General features: G+C 40.8%; 1 protein-coding gene across 4 annotated transcripts in view; it reads left to right on the forward strand.

The window, feature by feature from the left end:
* The window catches only part of TSC22D1 (TSC22 domain family member 1), an 89909-nt gene that overhangs the window by 56900 nt on the left and 10865 nt on the right, over positions 1–22144 (forward strand). Inside the window, exon 1 of one of the 4 annotated variants that reach the window (XM_074535452.1) lies at positions 7411–7432. The exons of the other annotated variants lie outside the window; for them this stretch is intronic. The gene's annotated coding sequence lies outside the window, so the exon portion shown is untranslated. Of the gene's footprint in view, positions 1–7410; positions 7433–22144 lie in introns of those variants that run through there. 4 annotated transcript variants of the gene reach the window in all.

Consider the following 22144-nt stretch of genomic DNA (forward strand, 5'->3'; position numbering starts at 1 on the left):
TAAAACTTGTGCAGATTCATAGGCGTGTTTTTAACTTAAGACTAAAGTAGCTAATTCTTGCCTTTGTATCAAGGTTTTTTTGTGATATTATGTATATGTATGGATTGCAGATGTGGCATTTTTAAAATTAATTCTACTTGGCATGAATGTTTTGGATCAGTCTCTGGAGTTATTTTTTAGATAGAATCTCTCTTGTCAGTTTGGATATGGCCTTCTTTCAATGCTGTCTGCAGCCTGGATCATGATATCATACCTAATTACAACATAACTGTTTGTGACCGTTCTTTTTAAATATGTAATTGAATCTAATTAGCACAATCTGCTAATACAGTTACTGTGTTGAATTCTTGAGGTTTCGGGGTGCTTCGGAGCTACGACCTAGTCCCATTTAAATTTGCAAGGCAGAGACCAGGGCTTCATCTGGGACAGTACTACAAAACCTGTTGCCTTCTGTGTGATGTATTTGGTGGTGTTTTCACTGTCATTTCTCCCTTTGATACCCCTCCTGCCCTAGTTCAAATGCAATTTGGGCATTTATGAAAAGGTTTCGTGTACTGAGTTTCTTGCTGTCTTTGCCTGTTGCCTTGATCACCTTTGCCAGTAGAGGTCTGAGAGCATGAGACCTTCCTCCTTAAAAACATCCATGAGGGAGGAAAGTTGTATTTCATTTTTCAGGCCAGTATGGTCTCTTACCTTAAACTGTCACAAGAGAATAAATGTGACATGCTAAAGGTTACTGCCTGTAGAGAGCTGAGATTCTGGTTTGCTCTCCAACCAGGAGTGCAGAAACCAAATAGCTGAAATAATTTTTCAAACACAGCTTAGTATGTTAGTATGTTCTGATGAGTTGCCTGCTGTGCTTTTGTAACTCTACTTTGGATGAGCCATACAGTTTCTCCTGGTTCTCATATCCTAGAGCTGTAATATTTTGGAAATTGATTATTGGTTCTTTGGATACTCTACTCTTTTCCTTTCTGCTGTTCCAGAAAATAACTTGTGCTGTTTTAGTTGAGGGTGAGAAGATCATAAATGTGTGTCTTTGTTGGTCTGAATTTCAAGGTCCATATGAAGTTTGCACCATTCCTGTTCACTGCTCTTCAGCATTCCTAAAGCTGAGTCTTTTGGATGGCACCTTCCAACTTGTGGTGGTCAGTCAGGGTAGTGGTGCTCATGAGCTTTGGGTTCTGTCTGTTCTTGTACCATTGCTTCAGAAGGCAGCCTCACGTAATTTTGAAGCTCACCTTCATTTAAATAGGAGGTTGAACTAGAGGGAAGCCAAAGGACCCTTCCAGTCTAATTGTTTTTTTCTGTTATTTTATGGTTGGTAACACCTGTATTATACTTAACTAAGTGGTTTTGAAGTCTTACATTTTACATACTTGTTTTCAGTGTTTTTTTCATTTTATTGGACTTGCCGTGTTATTATTTGTTCCCATATGTTGAGGGCAGAAACTTTCAATTCTTGGACTTGTAAAACCTATAGCAAGAGACATTTGGTCAAATAAGAACTGCCCATCAGTATTCTTCCCTATGCATCCTGGCAAAGGTCCATTTTCAGAGATTTTTCTCATAAAGAAAACTCACTGCCTACTTCACTTTTTTGAAGTAAAGAGTTAAAGGAACTTGACTACTTCAAGAAAGCTAAGATGATTCAGTGAAATAATTGAATAAAACATTGCTTTGATAATGTAAAAGTATACATACATTTGGGTTTGATCAGATAACTTGTGGAGCCTACGTGCTGTATTGAAACTACCATAGTAGACAAAACTCCAGGTTGGCACAGTAACAAAAGATTCAGACTCTTGTATCAAATCCTGTTATGACAGTTGATTCAATACTAAATTTGGAAGAGTAGGTTGCATAAAGTACCTGTTTTTCATTGAGTTCACAATATTGCAGGCACATCTTTTTCTTTGACATACTATGTTCCAGTGCAGGTGTAGGTAAGTCAGTGAGGGAGAAGGTGAAATGGAAGAGTGCAAAAAAAATCAAGGCTTGATCCCTTTTTTTTTAATTACCTTTGCCGTTTCTTCAGTCACTTGAGTTTCTGAACATATGGATCTTCATGTGAGTTGGAGTGATTGTTTGAGGTGAATCCAGATTTTTTTTTGATGTTGTTTTGTCTTACAAGCTTTCACGCTGCTGGGCTAAGAAAACTAACAATAGTTTCCATTTATGCTTGACCTGGCAATGTGTATGTTCTGCCTGTTCAGAGGGAAGGCCAGTGTTACTAACAAAACAGTGCTGACATCACTTTTATACTAGTGATGCTTTTGGCAGTTGAAGAACAAGTCTGTGCCATGTTGGCTGATGCTCTGTTAAAACAAACAAACAGTAAAAAAAACAAGGAAGGAAAAAACCAAACAACAATACCTTCAAGTGTTTTGTGTGTTCATAAAAAGGAAAAACACTAGGCTGGATGTTCACCAACATTGAAAATAGTTGCACAGGGGAGTACACTCTCTTTAAGCTTCACATTTTTCATAAAGAAATGCTAAAAAACCCCATAAAACCTGATTTGTAAATGTATTCTAGCAGTAAATAGTCTTGAAAATGATCTGTGTTCTGAAATAAAGCCTCACTTGTGTGCACTGTGTACATACCCACACTTGTGTGTATTTTCTTAAGCTAGGTTCAGCAAGGGCTTGTTTCTTGTGGTATCCCTGGGAACAGTGGCAGGATTTGAGTGCACAGCATCTCACTGGTTTAGTATTTGCTCGCAGGTAACCACCAGCTACCAAAGTTGGACTGGGTTGGAGTGAGAGTGCGATGACCCTTTGGCAGCTTCTGCTAAAACAACTCTTTGGATTGTTTTTATTTCCTGTCATATGTTGTGAAGCTGGCCCAAAGGATAAGAGCCCCTTCTCAATAAAGCTGCAATGCTGTGGGCATGCATTTTTTGTGCACAGGCTAATGACCTCCTAGCAATAGAAAGGACTAAATTTAGGGCAGTTTTCAGGAAAACATAAGAGGGAGTCTGGTAATCTAATTGATAAAGGATTGCTTCAGTCTGAGAAATGACAATGGCTTTACAGTGGGGGAAAAGAGAAGGTTTCTTAAATACAATGTCAATAAGTGTTTGGAAAGGAAAACAAAAAACACGTCTCTTATACATTATGCCACCATAAATTGAAATCGTCATTTTCCCCATTTCTCATTAAGTGTGGATTTTCTGGTGTGACACTAGTATCTTGCTACCCTTGCCTGTGGCTTTTTTGCTGATGAGAGGACTAAGGGGAGGGGACTGTGTTACTTTAGCTTGATTTGAATTGGCAAGCATGGTATACTGCAGCCTGTCTGCTGTGGCGTTCTGCAGGTTACTCTCCCAAGAAAAACACGGTGTGCTCAGTCTGATTCAGATCACTGTCTCTTTCTGCCTCCATTCACTAGCAGGCTCCAGCAGTCAAAGCTGTGCCGGCTTCCTGTATGTGCAGCACCAGGGAGATTTTTCTGGGCTTCTCCTGCGTGCACACAGCCTTAAATGTTTGGTTAGAGGGAAAAACCAACAGAGGTTTTGGCTCCAAGGTCTTTTTAGACCTGAAAGTGTAGTGAATGTCTGGTGGATGCCCAGGGGAAGAGGCTGGTAGTGGGGTTGGTGCAGTGTCCTGGAGGCACCTTCTTCTCAGGGCAGTCAGAGAGATGAGCTGCTGGTGGGAACATGTCTCAGTGTAAAGGCTCCCTCTTTCAGACTTTTGGTAGGACTCTGTCCCTGTGAGCTTTCCCCTGGCACACTCTGTATGCAGTGGGACTGCAGTAACAGAAAGGGATGTATAAACCGCGTGTGGCCCAGACCTAGGGTGATGCAGAGTAGCTGGAATAGATATGCCCAGCAAGCCGTGGTTTCCCATATCCGGCTGTGCTCCACCGACATCCACAAAACTGCCTTTCACTGTCAGTCGGGTTTTGTCTGCTCTGATGCTCTTATTTATATACCCAGTCTGTGTAAAGCCGAGATATTCCTGTGCCAGCACGCTTAGCCGTTATCGCTGTGGGTGAAGGCCAGATAGCTGAGTCGTTGTGCCTCCGTTCTCAGGCTGTTTTCCGGGAGATAAAGCCGTTTTCTGTAGGGAGGAAGGAGGGGGAGCCTGGACCGCTGCGTGCAGTTCTGTGTGCGTGTCTCACGGTTTATGTGTGTAGTTATTTATCTGCAGCAGGTGCGCGGTGGCGCCGAGCGCGGCTCGGGGCCCGCACGGGAGGGTCCCTGCGCCGGGCCCTGCGGCGGCGGCGCCCGGGCCCGCAGCGCCCTCTGGCGGCCGTAGCGGGGCGGTGCCGCCTTCCAGGCCGCCGTGCTGGCTCCGCCCGCGGCTCGGCGGCTCCGGGAGGGATGGAATGGGATGGGATGTTTCCCTCCCCAGCCGCGTCCCGTGCGGGGTGGGCGGGACGGTCGCCCCGCAGGACACGGCGGAGCGAGGCGGCGACAGCGCCCGTGCGGCGGCGTGTCCCGCTCGCAGCGGCGGCGCGGGCACGGCCGGCAGGTGGCGCCGCTGAGCCACCGCCGCCTCCTCTCCATCCGTGCCCAGCGCCGGGGCGGCCGCGGTGTCCTGAAATAACCGATCTGTGTCCAGCTCATTCCCGAAATAACCAATCCCAGCAGCACGGGCACCTGCAGGGACCAGCCTCTGCTGCTCCGCATTGTGCCGAGTTATGTGCCCAGGGGAAACGGCTCCAGCGTGTGAGTCGGAAGGGAAGCTGAATCCACAACTGGCCAGGCTAGCGGTAGTTAAGATGAGTGGGGAGTGGGTCCAGCGAGGGACAGTGGTGCCCCATGAGAATGCAGATTCTGTTTGTATATGACAGTTGTGAAATGAACTCAGTAAGTTAGGCAGAGCTTTGTACTGACCCGATATATGGGTTTCTTAGGAGGAGAGGGTTGATGGAAGTAGTTAATAGCATTGAGGTTGCTTTTTGCATGCATGTATCATGGTGACTATTCCACTTTCTTCCAGACTGATTCTGCAGAGGCTGGTCTGGTATTTCCTATTTAAATTTCACCTCCATTCAGCTTTTAACTTAAAAGTTGTTTAGAGCTAGACTTCTGGGGCAAAGTAGGGGCTTGCCTGATGTGTGTGTCTGACCAGAGAAGCATCTGCCTCTCCAAGCCCATGGACCCCAAAAGGAGGGAAGCGTCGAGGGAAAGAAAGGCAATAAAAGCTTTAAAGCTGCCAGGGTAGGGTGGTGTACTGGAATAAATTTTGCTCAGGCAGGATATTCTCAAGGCATCCCTTATTGCAGTGGTTGAATAACTCCCAAATGGGATGAAGCTTGTGAGAAAAATAATGAATGCTCTAGAGCTGTATTTACACTTTACAGCTTTCTTGTTTGAGTTCCCAGTAATAAACAAGGAAGGCCTTTCTGTCGTAGCAGAAAAGCTATTATCTGACTGTTACAGATAATTCCACATATAAAGAGCCCTCTGGGGGCAAAGTTAGTGCTGATAACATTGAGCCATTCTGCACTGAGAGTGAGGAGTTTCTGGTTATGCAAGCATTATGCATTTTTAATTCCTGTTTTTGGACACAGTGTGCTGTATGGGAAGCTTAAGAATCTGTGTGACTTCTTTGCTTCTTTACTTTTCTCCAAGCATTACATTATGCACGTGGTCACAGGATGGCTTCTTGTCGTTTTGGGGGATTTTGTTTGGTTTGTGGGGGTTTGTTTGGTTTGTTTTTTTTTTTTTTTAAGCTGCATTTGTATTTTAGATGCATACTTGCAGTGCTGATATTAGTGGCAGCTCCATCTTGCTCTAAGTTGATGCAAAAGAGAAGTGTTTGTTGAAAAAATGGATTATTTGTCTTTTATGCTTGTTGTATGGAAACTAGTGTTTTTAGGCAGTTGAATTATTATATAAGAGGGGCTTTGAGGAAAAAAATAGGCACCTAACTGGTGAAGGGAGTTTCAAATCAGTCTGAGTAACCACTTGCTTTAAAAACAAAATCTAGAATACCTTTTAATCCTACTAAAAACTTACTTTTATGGACAAGTGGCAATTTGAGACTGAAAACTGTCTAATTTTCTCTTAATTCAGGGTGAAAAGAAAATCATTGGGATAAATGCTAAAACAGCAATAAGATGATAATGCTCCAGTTTCTGAAGGTACCTTCTGCTGTGTAATTGAGCAAAGATTCAAATCTTAAAAAAACAATTATTTTCATCTTCAATAGGAATTGAAGATTGAGCAGATATTGAGCACTCTTTTTGAGTTGTTGAAATAAATGTAAAAATATCTGAAGCTGAAATTGTTTTAAGGTTAGTCTGTGCAGTTTAAGATAATACATAATGATTTCTCCTTGGAGAAATCTCCTTTTGTTTTTTCAATAAATCTTGTTATCTCTGGCTTTCATAAAGGTGCTGGAGTGACCTTTTTGTGTGGCCGTAGATCTCAGCTTTCCTTACAGTATGGTGTGTTAGAATTCTCTGCATTCTCTGCTGAGACATCTGCAGCTCAGATTAATTCTGCATACTTGGTATCCATTGCCTTCACCTTTTACCCATCTTCTTATGCTTCCCTCATGCTTGGAACTTTGTTGCCAACTGTGTCTTCTGGGAATAGGGGAAAGGAGAACACCTGGAAGGTTTACTGTGTGCCAGGTTGGTAAACCAAAGGGAAAAGTGCCTGAAAGAATAGAGAAAAGAATACAGAAGAGGTGGGAACAGAGAAATGGATGGGGTCAGAAACCAGCACAAAGCACAAGAACACAAAAGGTGCTACTAAAATCCTTTTCAGTAAGGGTCTCAGTTTCAATAGCTTTGTAAAGTCATAGTATCTGTGGCTGCTGTGCATAGTAGATTTTAGCTGCCAGAATTCTTTTTTAATTTTGAGGGTTTTGTGTGCCTGTGCTTTGTTTTATAAGCTTTCCTTTCAGCTTCTGCTGGCCACTGAAAAGTCTGCTTTATAGGAGGGAAGGATATTTATAGATACTAACCTCAGTTCAGGATATTCATTCTGCTGTTTCTGTGATAAGTGGAGAAAAGGCAGTGACCCTGGATGCTATCCTCTAGACATCTAACCTTGTCTATGCCAAAGTGGGCTTTAGAAACACCACTTGATATCCAATATATTAATTACTTCTACTAAGCTTATGAGCAGACCTTTTTTAAACTGTGCACTTACCTTGCAGGGTGCCTTTGAATGGTCCACACAGTTTAATGTGAAAATGACTCTAATAATACTTTTGAATAAAATAATTGGATAATGTTGTATCTGTGTCAATACCTCTCTCTTCCTAGGCACAAGTGATTCAGTCACTTCTTGAGTGACCCTGAATAACAGGTTTAATGTTAATTGTACTTGCTGTTGTGTCTCTCTTAATACGATAACTTTGATTATAACTGAGATTTTTTTTTTCTTTTTTCTGCTGTCATTTCTGCCTGCCTGCTTATCTTCATTGGAATGTGGTTCTTCAATTGTTCTGATAAACTTCTGACACAGGTAAATACCAGTCTGTTTGTATCTGTATTTACTGAGTATGCCCTTAGCTTGGCAGTGTGCAATGAATCTTGAATCAGATATGCCACACAGCTGTGGACTGGGAAAGGGAAATGCTACTGCCACTATGTGCATCTTTAGAAAAGATAATTAGCCAGGAATATTTCTTTCCTTATCTGGTCTTCCTTATTCCTCCCTCACTTTTACCAACAGTAAAATAGATCTCCAGATAGAAAATAACAAAATTTCCTATTTCCTTTTTGGTGGTAGTATATCCTGCCTGGTGTTTCCTGGGAGACCTTATGCTCGTAATGGAGTTGGCGTGTGTGTAAGGAGGGGGAAAGCAGCCTAGAGAGAAAAATGTTTATACAGTCTCACTCTTCCCACTCTGCCAGTCACTCATTTCTATCTTCACTTTTATATTTGTCATCAAACCATGACATATTGTTCACATGGAGTAGCAGGTGGTAATTTTTTGTTTTCCTTCAGATCCAGTGAAAAGGAGGAGGCAAAAACATGTGGGCAGGATGAAGTAGGCGAACCTTTCATGGCAGTTAGTTGGAGCCCATTGTGAAATACAATAGTGGAATATGTGTAATGGAGTGAGAGTAAGAGAATGTTATTCAACTTGCCTTGTTAGCTGCATTTGTGTCTTTTATTAAAACACATAAAGTTCAGCCTTTGTTAATGGAAGGCCTGTAACCTTGAATGCTGAGCAGGTTACTTACATCTTTGGACTTAGCTCAGTATGTAAGTACTGATAAGGATCAATGCAAAGGTTTCATGGGATATTGAACTGTTCACCAATGGGGAAAGTAATAAACTTTGATTGGTTTGGTTTTTTTTTTCCTCCCCCAACTGTCTTGGAAACAAAACTCCTCATTCTTTTAACTTGATAAATTGATATTCAGAAGCCAGAAGTACAGAGAGTTTTTGGAATACATTTAGAACCCATCATCCTTACTACTTCTGGTGCATTTTTCAGTGAACAATATGAAGTGTTAGCCATTATTAACTACAGCTGAAATGCACATAGGTCAATAAAGTGGCATTGCATCCATCCATCTGTCCTGCCCACTCAAAATGACTGTGCTCTGAAGAGGAGTGAAAACAGCAGCATATTGTTCAGAGCTCACACGGGAATGCTGCTCTCCTAAAAATCCTCACACGTGCAGTGACCGAATCAGTTGTGATTGTGGGAAGATGGATGCAGGTTGGGTTTTGTGATTGTGGGAAGATGGATGCAGGTTGGGTTTTGTGATTGTGGGAAGATGGATGTAGGCTGGGTTTTGTGATTGTGGGAAGATGGATGCAGGCTGGGTTTTGTGATTGTGGGAAGATGGAAGTAGGCTGCTTTGGATGGTGCTTAACCAGCCTGCACTGAAGGGCAGCTGCTGGTGCGTGGCTGAGCTGCAGTGCCCCTGGCGGGACATCCTGCGTGCTGGAGGTGCTTTGGTGCATGGCAGCAAAGGACAGCACAGTTCAGGGCTGGATGTGTCATTTTGGAAGGAGCTACCCGAGCTTTGTCACCGTAGCCCTTTCCAGAGGGTAAGATGAGCCATGTAGGGGTCTTGGCTAATATAACTGCTTTACTTCTGGTTCTTTAGGTTAAAGCATTTCTCTAGTACACTGTGTTTGGAGCATGAGCTAAAAAGAGAGTCGTCACAGGCTGGATGTTTTTGCTCCTGTACGTGGAAAAGGGAGCTCAAGAGTCTGAAACTTTAAATTTCTTTTTTCCCTTCTTCCTGTTTTCTAAAAGTTGTCATCATAAGACAGTGATCCCATGTCATTGGTTTATCAGTGGAAGTACTGTTCTGCCAAGAGAAACGGCAAGGCTTTGGCAGCTGCTTGCTGTAGATTTAATTTCTTGATTCTTCCCTTCCTAGATTTTTTTTTCCCTTTGAAAAGTATGGCATTTCCAGAAATGCCTTTTCTGGTTTTCAGATGTTGTATTAAATGCACAAAAACCCCCTCCATCCACTGTTACCTTTCTTTTGGGTATTTTTAGCCAATAATTTCTTTATCCTCTTCACTCCCTCATGCAGTTCCTGACCCATCTCTCTTTAATGCTTTGCTCTCCTAACTGTTTGGCTTACCCTGATTACTTTTTTCCCCTCTTTCTTCCCTGCCTTGCCTTTTTATTTTGAATCTTTGCTTCTTATTGTTACAACTCTCTTAATTCACTGACATGTTTTTCTAGTTTCCAAATTCGTAGTTTGATGGTTTTCCTGTGGTTGTTATTTAATATTTAATTTAATTATAAATACATTTTTTAGTCTTAATTGCAGTGTATATAAAAATAATATTTCTTCCTCTGAGATGCAGTGATACTCTTCCAAGTGCTTATTTTGTTCTCCCAAATATCCTTCACAGCTTTTTGCTCACCTGATTACAGCAATTCAGTTCAAGAAAACCACTGCTAATTACTGGGTGTGGAACTGATGTCCCAGTTTCTGGCTTGAGGGGCATTTCAGCGCATCTGAAATGTTGTCGCATACTGTGCTTCTGACTGATAAGGGGAGAAGTGAAAATGTTGTCAGAAGGTCTCTGAAGAAAATGCTTTGTCAGAAGCAACTAATTTCATAATTGCTGGCTGTTGTTACATAGCCAGATAAGAAAATTGAAGGTGATGACTTTCAGTCTTTTCTGAAATAAACATTGGCAAAGGTAGTCAGTTTAGAAGTATACAAAATAGACACAGCATAAAAGTTAAATGTTCATAATAAAAATAATGAAGTATTGGACTAGTGCTGTCTTCCAATGCCTGCTAAAAGAGCTAATGCTTAAAGTTAGGGTGTTGTTGACACTTGAACTAATGTAGCTTAATCATTCCTGGTGGGCCACTGATGGGATTCATGACAGGAAAAGACCTGTGTGGTATCAGTGTCTCAAAGTGGCAATGTATTTAGTTTGCCACCTGTGGTATTACCTCATTGATGCTGTTTTCCTGTCAAATTCTCTTTAAGCATTTCAGTAGGTTTCACAGCATGATGGAAGTAACTTGTACAAGAACAGGTAACACACAGAGCACTTGTCAGACTGTGAAGTTTCAGTTTCAGCAGCAAGCTGCACCTTTCTATCTTCTGCTTGCACAGCACTTGCCTTGTGCTGCTCATGAGAGGTCCTGGGGTGCTCCAGGAGCCAAATGCTTGGGCCTGGTGGAGTCACCGTCTCTTGGGAAGTGATGTGTTAATGGAGGGTTTTATTCCGGTTTAAACATCAGAGAATTACTTTTTAGCTAGATCTTGCCTTGCAGAATTTCTGGCCTAATTGAGGGAAGAGAGAGAGGATAACAAAGTGTTTTTCCTTCAGTGGGAAAATACTTGGCATGACAGAGAGAACCCCAGTCCATCTGGTCTCTGCAGCTTGCTTAGAACAGTGAGGGTCATGTTAAAGCTGCTGTGCCCACGATGCCAAAAGAGCTTGGTTACTCCTGTATGAATTGGTGCTTTTGTAGTGTCTCAGAGGTGATGTTCTGCTTGCCTCCTTTTGTAATCAGGCTGACTTGTTAAAAATAAGACAGTAGCCTTATGGCTCCCAAAGCTTATTGGGCCTGAACTGCTGCTTGAGCGCAGGCTGCTCTCTGAAACCTGAAATAAAGGAAGAATTTTTACCTCTACAGCTGTCTTCTCCCAGATTTTCCTATCTTGATAATGGTTAGAATTACATTATTCTAAATCTTTGATTTACTACTTTAATATGGATGTCACCAAATGCTCAAGGAATGTCTGCTGTAATTTAGTTTCATAAAGCTACAATATTACTGAGGAAGGATATTATAAGTATAGCTTTAACTGGTTCCTTTTAGCTCACACCTAGTAATGAGTCTCAGTTTGGAGGTTTAGGCGGGACAGAGATTTAGTCTGCAATTTTCCTGTGGAGGTTTTGGATGGACCTTTTCAATAGGAAGCTGTGAGTCTTTCTTCATGGTGCATTTGTCTGTTGAAACTGTGAGCTCCATTTCATGGATTCTATGACTGGCAACTATAACTTCATTATAGTTAAGAATTAACTATATAATGAATTCTTAACATTATAGTTAAGAATTAACATTAAGAATACTATAGTATTCTTAAGTTCTCTCTTGAATGCTTATGTTAAATGCTGACATGTTTTGGGGGACATGGTTCCTTCCCCTCCAGTCTGGCTGAATTTCTGCAAATCCTTAATTTTTAATTGTGTATTCAGCTGATGTAACATGCAGAATCAATTGTCAATCCCTTGCAGCAAAAAATGTTGAGCTGTTGTTAGGTGCTGTGCCAGTTCATGCTCATCAGGCTTCTTGTTAATCAGAGATTCTGCTGGTTTGTGTTTCACAGGTACTACAGCAAAGGAAGGGAGCACTCACTTTAGACTAGGCTGACAAAGCATAGCCAGGCTAGAGACATGCCTTACTTGCAGAAGTGGAAGAGATACTGGGCTTGTCCCCTGTAGGCTTAATCTGATTTTATTCATCTCCACTGTACTAAAAGCAGTAAGCAGTAACTATTCTAATTGGCGGTGTTTGTTCAGTATCAATGCTAACAGAGTTGCACAGTTTGAATATGCTTTGATGACATTTGCTCTTCTGTATGATTAAATGACAGAAGTTCAGTGACTTTCAGTTAGTGGAATGCACAGCCCTCACTTGCAGATGGCTCACTGTAGTTCTTGGAGAAGACTGACTCCTGCAGCTGCTCCTTCATGCTTGTGCTGGCTTCCAGGTGTTTCGAATGTGTGTTTTTAGATCAGGGCTGCTCTTGAGATTCAAAATCATCTCTCTTTGAAAGCCAGGATGATTGATGCTTCATATTTGATAATTTTAAAAAAATGTGTCTTGCCTGGGTAATTAACTCCAAATTAACCAGCCAGAATTTTACAAAAACTTCAGAACTCTGTGATGTAAGTAATGTCTTGAAAGGAAAATAAATGTACCAGTTCTTGGAAAAAGGTTCTCTTGCATCATTAAAAACATCATTAAGTTATTTCTTGCATCATTAAGTTATTTCTTCTTGTGCAGGAACTCCTCAAGCTGCTGGTTGCTGGCAGGTTGGAGGATACTGTAGGAAAGTTGGATTTATCTGCTTGCCTTTTGGGGTTCTCACCTACATAATCTGCTTCTGGCTATGCCTAGAAGTGACTTCCAGGCAAAATGGATGCTTCAATCTTTTTTGATGTTTCAAGACTTTTTTGAAATTGCTTAGCGATGGACAGAAAGTTATCTTCTCTAACTGCACTTTATTATAGCCATTCAAAATACAAAGATAGCAAAAATACAGCAGTGATTTTTGCTGCTGGCATTTGGGAGTGAGATACTTCCAGTTTGTTGTCCATGTTCTTGCCTTTCACTTCAGTGCTTTGGTTTTCACTGCAGTGCAGATGTCTTTTTACAGGGTTTTTTGATTTTTTTTTTGTGCTTTTTACCTTTTCTTGTCATAAAAACCTATTTCACTTGCTAATCTGGCATGCATTGCTTTACTCATTGGTTCTAATATTTTCTGAAGTCAGTTTTAGTTTTTGTGTGCTGCTGTTGCTGACTAGCAGACTTGCAAAACCCTGTGCCAAAGCACTTCATGAAGATTGATTTAAAATAGCAGGGTGCTATTAGCGGGGCATTAAAAATCCTGTAGGTTAGGATGCAATTGATGCATGGGATATCTCCAGTAAGCACTGCAACTTCATATAGAGGTTTCTTTGCTGTATTTGTAAAATATTTTTTTAACCTCTAAATATCTTAAGGATTGCATGTTTGTAAGTTTAAAGTCTCCAGAAGAGCTTGAATGTCTGGTATATTTTATGCTTTATCAAGCACTCATAGGCACATCCAAATTTTAAATTTATTCTTTGTTTGTTGCATAATGTCAAAATTGATGGTTGTTACTGTAGGGCACTTTGTCTGTAGTCTAAAAGTTGGCTTTATTTTCTGCTTTGTCATATGGTGAAGTCTGCATTATTCAAACAGTGTCTGAAGTCCTCTAAAGAATGTGGAAAGTGAACCCACTAAATGTTTACCTGTGAAGGTAGGGCAGCTCAATCAGTGATGTGTAACATGCTGAGGAATGTGGGCTGAAGTGCTACACTTTATTCAGACTGACATTAACAGTAAATTCTGCTGGATGAATGCCAGATTCATTCACTTACAGGTTAGATTTAAACTTGGGCTGATGCATTTTTTTTTTTTTTTTTTTTAGCAAAACTGTGAAGGAGCGCCACAAACCAAGAATCTTAAAATAGGCTCCCTCTTCCCCTTTAGACATAAGAGCTGTGGGTGGGGGAGAACCTAGGTACCCTGATGCTCTCATGCATGAAATCTTGTTTTTTGTTTCATTTAATGTTAAAATTTGCCTGTATCTGACATTCTCATGTACCCAGAGTGATAATTCATCTGTGTGCAATCTGTCACTTTATATAAGAGCCAGGATAGTTCAGGACAAAGGAAGGAAAGCAGAGCTTGATGCTGAATTCTTGAATGTGACAGGAGAAGAACGAAGATCCTTGTACTTCAGGCATTTTTCAGTTGCAGCTAGAGGCTATTTTTCAAAGCAATAAAAATATTCAATCTCTTAGATAATCCAGTTGTTTTACAATTTCTTTGTGATTTCTGTTACTTGTAAGTTGTTGACTTGCACGTAACTGAGTAATGCTTTTAATTACTTGAATGCACTGGAACCAACTTTGTCAGATTTATGGGAAATGCTTACAAAAAAAAAAACTGCATAGTTGTCAGAATACCTATCTCTGAAGCAGTTGTGTTTTCACTTCAATTTGTTTTCAGTCTGGTAACTGACAGAGCATATCCTTTGCCTTTTGTGAAGGTGAGAAATGGAATTGATATAGTGCACAACCATCTCCCAAAGAAAAAGCTGATTAATTTGAATCAGGTGCTTCTAGATCAGTGGTATAGAAATAATTTTCTTTGACATAGCAGAAGTGTCATCAAATGAAGTCTGGGAGTGTTGCCTTGCTGTAAAATCATCACCAGAACTGGGGCTGAAGCGTGAGGAAAGGTGATTGGTGTTACCAGAGATGGAGCTAGCTGTAGCTTTTCTCTGTGAGTGCAGCAGTGAACTTGCTGCTCTACAGAATGAAGCAGCTGCATATATGCTGCAGTCCCACATCATACATGCTTAGGTGTGCATATATTTGCTTTTCACTTTCAATCTGACTCTGATGTGGCTTCTTCTAACAAGCAGAGCAAATTACAGGAATTTTAGCAGAAATTCATGAGAAGGATGCTGCAAAAATAATACTTGCAGTAGTATCTTTTTATTTGTGTTTGGATGTGAGTTGATAGTACAGTTATTAATCTTTCATAAATTTTATTCAGTGTTTAAACTTGTGTCTCTTAAGAAATTCCTATCCTATTACCGTGTAATCTAACATTTAGTGATCTCTCTGGCTATATGGGAAACCCAGATTTGAGTCAGAACAGCTTTGGAGCTCAGCAGTGTATTAGTCAGACGTGCACAACTTAGTGGACCCTGCTTTTAACTCTCATGGCACAGCTGCTAGCGTGATGGAGCTCCTGTTCAGAGGGCATCTCAGAATAGGAAAGGAGAAAGTAAAGACTGGAAAGGTTCATGTCACTGCTTTCATCCTTTCCCACTCCAACATATGTCAGTGTATATTCATAGTTTCAGGCATCCTGGAAAGCGCCTGTGACCAGTGCAGGTACTGTACACACAGTAGGTGTGGAGGAACATGGTTCTCCTACCTGGTGTCGACTGTGCAGCTTTACAGGCAACAGAGATGGCAAGAAGGATGTTAAACAGTGTTAGGAGAATGGCATCTTGAAATCTATCAGCTCTCTTGGTGCAGTTCTGTGGGACACAGACTTGGCTGAGCCTGACTGCCTCTGCTCAGCTGTGCAGAATGTCTGAGAGAGGTTGTAGCACATCTGATATATGGGATTGTGTAACCAGCAGGATTCATTAGGACTTATTGCTGTACCAAGTCTCCAACTCTGGAAGGATATGTAAGGATGCGCCCAAAGTAAAATTTCTGTTTTGGTTCAGCTTTTTGGAGTTGGTTTTGAGCATTCTTCTAGTCAGCTTGATGCTTCAGCTCTTTAAAATAAACAAGATTCCATGCTATAAGTAATATTTCATTTTGAATACTTAAGTTATTAAATAATACTGGGTCAGACTTTGTCCGTAGTTGTTTATTGGTGTTTCCTTTGTTCCTTGTTTATTTTCCACTGAAGCCTGTTGACTTTGATTCACCTCCCTCTTATATGTAGTTGTATCCACTTGAAGTTTTCAAGAGTAGCTCTGCTTTCAGAGAAAACATCCCTCTCTTAGGGCTGTTATATCAGTCTGCCTCTTCTCCAAGGACCAGGATCCAGGAATACAACTGCTCCACCATCTGAGTGGTCCCACCTCTGTGCCTTTTCAGTGGGAGTGCGAGGAGAATGCTAAAATCAGCCTTGACTGTTACCCATTCCCATGCTGTGCTGAGAGAGGTGGACTTGATATAATAAGAGAAACTTTTATTGTAAAGTGTAACTTTTGTCAGCTTCAACTCCTTGGTGTGCCTTAAAAGGAACATTATGCTCTGTCCTTGTAAGGCAGGAGTACAAGGATCTGGGAAGGCCGTTTAGAAATATTCTGCCCTCCTTCACAGTTAGTACATCTGAAGCTCCATTTAAATTAGCTGAATTGCCTCCAGGCTTTGGGAATGGGAAACTAACCCCACTGCACCCCTCATTTCCAACAATTTGCATTTTTTCTTTTATTTGCTTCCTCACTACTTCCTAAAGAAAATATTCCTTGTCTGAGATGGTAGACTTCTTGGTTCTAAGTGGAGTTGGTTTTAACTCTCCCTTCCTCACCCAAGCCAGACCCCTTCCTGTTTTACTGTATAATACCTACTTCTCTTCCCATCGATCACCTCTTCACTGCCTTGGCAAGGTAGAGCAGAAGTGCAGGTAAATAATACATGGCCATGCTCTGAGCCAGCTGCCAGAGGGCAGGTTTAGATCAGATAACAGGAAGCAATTCTTTACTGTGAGAATGGTGAGACACTGGCACGGGAGGCCCAGAGGAGCTGTGGATGCCCTATCCCTGTTCAAGGTCAAGTTGGATGGGGTTTTGAGCAACCTGGTCCAATGGAAAGTGTCCCTTCCCATGGCAAGGGGGTTGGAACTAGATGGTCTTTAAGATCTCTTCCAACCCAAATCATTCTGTGATTCTATGATTCTTGGTTTCTTTCTAATGTATTCTTGCAAGGCAAATCTACTTGAGGAGACACATCTGACATCACTTGAGCAGTCAGCAGTAAGCCCAAATAACATCTGCTAGGTTGGGTTTCTGGTTTTGTCTCTGCATTTGTGTGGTCTTGGTCTGATGGAAGGGTGTAACCATTGCAATCAATGCCCATGCTCTCTGGTGTGGTGGGAGTTCTGCACACGTACTGCGAGTGACTGGCTGTTTCTGTGGTGAGCATTCTCTCTCACTCTGCAGCTTGTCTGTGGAGCAAGGAAATTAATCTTTCCTTCTCTACAGTATACTGTGGGCACTTCTTTCCCCACTGAAAAGCATTCAACAGAGTCAAGAAAGGAAAATGCTTACGTTGAAGCAATGTTGGATTATGGTATCTCTGCATATAGGCTCATAGTGACATGGCAGAGAGCTACTACAATGCACCAAAACCTCCTCATGGCAATCTGTGAGGAAGAATGTTGGACTGTATTTTGGCTTGATACATGAGGAGTTGCTATCTTTATCTCACTAACTAGATACATGTCTCCAACTCTCATCACTGGTTCTTTTTAAAGTAGCAATGACAGATTTGTCTGTGTAAAATATTTTCTGGCAAACAGGCTACTGTCATTTTTGTATCTAATTAGAATTGCCATTAAGCCTTAGAACTTTGATTTGAGAAACAGTACAACTCGTGCTGCCTTTCTCTAAGCAGAATTAGCTACCTGTAGTGATTAATACATGCTTCACAAAAAGTGGGAGCAAGTTGAATCAGCTTCAGAGTTGATGAATTTGGCACTGCTGAGAGAAGATGCATTTGTTTGAGATTTGAAAACGTAATCATGAAGATTTTAATCTCTTTTGATGCTTTATGTAACAGAACACCATGTGACCTCAGGATCTGTGGTGTCACTGTTTGCCCTTCTTGTTTTTCTTGATCATGACCAACCAGTATTAAACTCAGCAAACTTTGAATTGAAGCAAGTGGATAATCTTTAACGGGCAAGGCTTTGCGATTCTTAAAGTGCTGCAGAATTCAGGACCTGCAGTTAATAGTGGAATGCTAATGCTAATCTTGCAGCCACCAAGGACTGAGAGGTATTTCTTCTGGCCCTCCATCTGGGGGAAACTAATCAGCAGGTACTAAAAAGACACATCAATGAAAGTGGGACTTCTCCAGAAACAAGTGCCTGACCAAATAGTCATGAAAGTGTTATTCTTGGAACTGGAACAGCATCTGAAGAGGTATTTGTAAATATTTTTAATATGTAGATGCTTGATTTATTTGTTTTAATTTTTGAGGGAGGTTCCTTTATTTTGTTTGTGCAAGTATTTAACACCTCTAAATCAAAGTGCTTGTCACTTGTTAAAACTGTTTCAGGCTAGGAACATCATACTGGTTGAGAGTACTGTCATGCAGAGTTGATTCCTTATTCAGTGGAAATCTACATGCCTTGAAATATGCAGTATTTAAAATAATCCATATTATAAAGCATTTGCTCTTACAGTGCTTTTATTTATTTTTTCAAAGAACGTTATTCCACTTATTTCAAATCTTAAGTAATGTAATATTAAACCAAAAAAAAAGGAATTTAAAAAAACAGGATTTGAAACTCTTTATAAAGTAAGTTTGTATTCATTTAAATACTTTAAAATACTTTTCATACATAATATGCACTATCTTCTGTAGTGTCATGTGATGAAAAGAAAGTTTAGTTAATCAGTCTTGTTAAATGTTTGGAGAGAACTGAAATACAGCTTAGTCTTCTGCAACCTCCTTTTCCGTATTTACAGTGAAATATGAACTGCATGTTTTTTATGTGGTTCTTTCTTGTGTTTAAAATAAATACCAAGTAACTTGGTGAATTGGAAGAATTATTTTACTGAGTTAAAAATTCGTGACAGTGAAGGGAAAAAATGCCCTGACTCTTCATGTTGCAGAGTTGTTTTTCTGTGTGCAGAAGGAAAATACCCATCTGTGGGAGGGAGCATGGAATTTGTTCCTAACTTCTGATCTCTGAACTGGTGCTTTTGTTATGCCACACCCTTAAAATCTAAACCCCTTGATCTTATATAAATGTTTGCATATATCAGCTAATACATTCAACTTCATATTTTTGTCATGTTATGTTTGTGGTATTGCCTGTGGAGAACAGCTTTCCCCTGTGAATGATATTGCTTTAAAGAATATAAAATTGTACATTGGAAAACTTTTTAAAAGCTCAGTTTTAATTTTTTCTTTCAGTAATTGATAGTTTATGAAAACATGTTGGACTTTCAAATGAACAGTAGAATTGTAGTAAATTAATCTGATTGCTTAAGGATAAGTATAATATTCTATCACTGCAATTGATATGTAATGGGAGCAGTTATATTATGTGTAAGCAGCACATGTATACAGCAGTGATTGGGATCATGTATTACTGAACAAGAGAACTAGTATTGAGGAGGTAGTATTGTTTCCTACCATCAACCAAGCTATTCCACAGAATGTGTAATGAAAAAGGTCTGGTGAAGTAAACATGTAATTTTCTTTAACCTTTTTGCATTATTAAAAGGTTTTGTTGTGACTGACCTTTACTGATACACACAGGAGCATGTTGTAGCACCTCTAGTCATAAACCAAAGTCTGCATCTGCTATAGCATTATACAGAAAATGGGGATAGTTTTTCCTGTAGTATTATTCTGCAAGCTACTTACTATTTAGTTTTCATTTGTCTTTATTTCCTCTAGTTTCTCTTGCAGAGGTGTTGGTTTTCTCCTGGTTATTGTTCAGTGAATTCCAATTGGCTGGTTGTCCTGTCACCATAAATAGCAAATGCTAAATGGCAATCTTGGCTAATATTGTATGTGACTATGTTTTTTCTCAAAACTGACCCTACTGGATGCATGGGTCAAATACAAAGAAGCATTTAGCTTTTTCTGGTGTAGATGCAGAATTTGAGAGTGGGTGCAGTTGTGTGTGGCTTTCTGGAGGAAAGAGAAGCAATTCTGGGGTCAGGCATCTCATTGAAAACTTAAGAGATTATGAATATAGTTGGTGAATCTTTTCCTTCTTGCAGTCCTTGGTCAAGGGCAGTTTGCAGCATACTGACTCTTAATAAAATTAAATACTTTATGCATATTTTGCATTTTAAGTTTGGCTGCCAGAATGAAGTTCAAGATTCAAGATTCTGGAGCTCCACCAAGTTGTTTTGGCAAAGCAATCCCTAATGTCTGTGTGCTGCTGGGGAGCTGTCTAGCACTAGACAGCTGGAAATGATGATTATATGGGTGTGCAGGAGCTGCAGCCTCTTGTGAAGTGCAGACTGCAGACAGGTGACAGTGTCCACTTTGGATGTACGCCACCCTCTTTCCATATTCATACAGAAAGAATAGTGGTGTGGCATCCTCCATGTTTCTTTTTGAAACTTGGTTGGAAGTGCAGAAGATGGGAGGGTCGGGGGAGATGAACGCAGTCAGAAGATATTTCAGCCTTTGGTTATGGCATAAACTGGAAGGAGAGAGCACTGGGTACATCTGCTAACTCTTAGGATGGGTAAAATGGGCTGTAGTTGGTTAAAATACATGAATAGTGAAGGCAGGCATGAAAACATCTGTCTTGCTGTTATATTTAGGTCATCCCTATTGGCCCGTCAATAATTTAAATTTATTAAAAGCATACCTGAGTGATGGGCATCTAGTCTCTGACAGGTGGACTTGGCAGTGTTAGGTTTTACAGTTGGACTCAATGATCTTAATGGTCTTTTCCAACCTAAATGGTCCTATGGTACTGTGATATCAAGGGATAGAAATCTCACTGTATTTATGGGCTAATGTTGTTATTATTTTTTAAAAAGAGGTTTTAATTCATCATTAGGCAAGTATTAGGTAGTTGTACTCTAATATGAAGAAGTAAAACAAAAGTTTAATAGCCCCCTAAACCTAGTGTTTTCCCTATTTGAAGGTATTTTTTCACTCAAGTCACATATCAGTCCTCCCAAGGATTTAAAGGATCCTTTCAAGTACTTTGACATCTTTCAGTCTATCAGTATAACTAAATTCCCCCCCAGCCTCAGAATCAGTTTAATGTTTCTGTTCTACCTGCATCAGTTTATTGACAGCTTGTTTTAAAATGCAGAGTTCTTCAGAAATAGGGCTGAAAAACAGGTTTGGGCAAGTCAGGAGCCTATCTGAGTGGCAGCAGTGCTGTCCTGTGACTCAAACATTCACTTACAAATATTTTTGTTTGTAGTTGTCATGATTGCTTGTACCTGAGCTGCTGATTGATGTTACTGTCCACCTGGTGAGGGCCTCTATCAATTAGCAGTAGCTGGGAACAGTCAGAGAGGAATTCCCCTGTTCTGTACCTTGTGTGGGAGGAGGCAGGCCTCCCCGAATGGGAGGTTGCCTAGTGTGGGCTTTAGAAAAGATCCTTCTGTCCTCTGTGCTTGGTGGACAGCAGTGGTTCCTTGGCTCTGTCAGTGGAGATGGAAGTGGGAATTTAAATTCTGTGTCGCAGTAGGGATTTTCTCTCCTTCCCATGTATTGAGAATAGTGTGGCAGCTCATTGTGTTGTTGCTGTAGAAGAGTGGCTACTGGGCTAACCCTGTGTAAGAATGAGGAAACAATTCCTGGGAGCTGTTCTGGACTCCATGCATTTCTAACTGCATTACTCAGACTTCTGATACTACAGTTACTTTGGTTTTGTTTTTGTGGGGATTGGGTTTTGTTTTGAATTGTTTTAAGCCACAGAGGTTCAGGGTGTTATTATAATGACAGTGGTTTTTGGAGGATGAACTAATTGTTTTTCAGAAGTATTAGGTGCCTGACAGTATATACATGAGCCTTGGACATTATATATACAAAAGACCCTTGGACATCTAATTAAATGGTTTAGGTGGCTATCCACCAAAAAACATGCATCAGCAGTTTTAGGGAGAGGACAGGAATGCTTCCTAAACAGGGCCACTCGTAAATGCAGCCGTCACTGTGTAAAGATGATTACCCAGATACTGATTAGGGATGAAATGACAGGCTGCAATCTTTCCTTTGCAAGTTGTGTATTAAAAGATAATGTCTTCTGCTGTTTGCAGAATGCCCGGCTCAAGGGCAGCTAAATGTCAGTGGTGTGTGCCCATGGCCACCATGGATCCCGCTGTCTCGAGGTGCTTGCTGCAATTAAGCTGGAAGATGCTGTCCTGTGGAAAATTAGAGCTTCTTACTGCCTGAGGTTCCTTTCCAGGATCAGTAGGGTACTGAGGAAGGCTGGCTCCCATTTAAAGGAGAACCAGGACTTCAGGATATACAGCCTTTTGGAGAGGACCTGGATCCATGCCAGCTGTTTGCAATCTCTGGCCTAGAAGGTGCTCCAGGGACATGTTCAAAATATGCTGAGCCAGCACACCTGTGTTCTGTTCTCTCTGGTTTGCAGTGTGGCAGGGTTTCGAGAACAAAATGTTGTGCTAAAGTAGGTAATACACCCCTAAAGCCACAAGGCAGTCAGGTCAAACTATAATTTTGATCAATGTGTTCTTTTAAGTAATTTTTAAGTTT

This window comes from Zonotrichia albicollis, chromosome 2 (genome assembly GCF_047830755.1).
Source record: "Zonotrichia albicollis isolate bZonAlb1 chromosome 2, bZonAlb1.hap1, whole genome shotgun sequence".
NCBI lineage: Eukaryota > Metazoa > Chordata > Aves > Passeriformes > Passerellidae > Zonotrichia > Zonotrichia albicollis.